This window comes from Schistosoma haematobium, chromosome 1, assembly GCF_000699445.3.
Source record: "Schistosoma haematobium chromosome 1, whole genome shotgun sequence".
In the NCBI taxonomy this organism is placed as follows: Eukaryota; Metazoa; Platyhelminthes; class Trematoda; order Strigeidida; family Schistosomatidae; genus Schistosoma; species Schistosoma haematobium.
Window position 1 is genome coordinate 52,152,894 of NC_067196.1, and position 924 is coordinate 52,153,817.

Here is a 924-nt window from a genome sequence, read left to right on the forward strand (position 1 = left end):
AGGAGTTTGAGAGCGTCTATGATTGCGATGAATATTAAGATAACTTCTCAAAGTATGTGGTCATTTTGAGAAGTTCGATGCTTCTTTTCGGCAGAACAAACCTCGGCACAGAGGAGGTCCTACTTGAGTTAAACGGGAATGGTGTGATCAACCAGCTGACGTCGAAGTTACACTTCGTGGCTAGCACCTAACGCGGATTATCCTTTTTTCCTATCAAGGTACTATGGCTGTTTTAAAGTTCGTATAACACAAAGGACGTTATTGAAGAGATGTGTTGGTAAGAGTCGATACAAGGAAGAGAGGGTGACCACCGCCACATAGGTCAGATCATGGAGTGTGTTTAATTGACGCGCGTTGCTTTTCTTTGGACTTGACGAGGACCGGCGAACTGTTCGACATTCAGTGACCTAATTCCCGGATGATTTGGCTTGGGCCTAGTGACATTTCACTGGCCATACAATACATCCCAGCTACCCTCGTATATAAACATCAACTCAATTCTCGTTAGTGAATCACGGAACAAAATAAGTCAAATACGAGTATGGATTTTGAATACGAATATTTCATACGATCGTCCATCTAGACAGACCATCAGGAAAACGAAGTGGAGAAGTCAAAGAGGAGAGAGAGAGAAGCGAAACGACCCAGGGTGGAGAAGGCGGGTGAGTCAATTAAATTTAATTAAACGTCACTCAATATTTGTATTCAGCCAAAAAATAAATTACAGGCACGTAATGAATAGCGCAATCAATTAACACATATACGATCATATCAAAACAGTCGTGGTTAGTGAGCCAATAAGTGGTAAGGTCGAAATGTGGCTTGAGAAGAATCAACTGATTGGTCTGTTTACAGCTAGAATGGTTTATTTGTGCAACAGTGTAATTGTGAGTTGTTTTAAATGTGTCACGGTATGAGGTGATC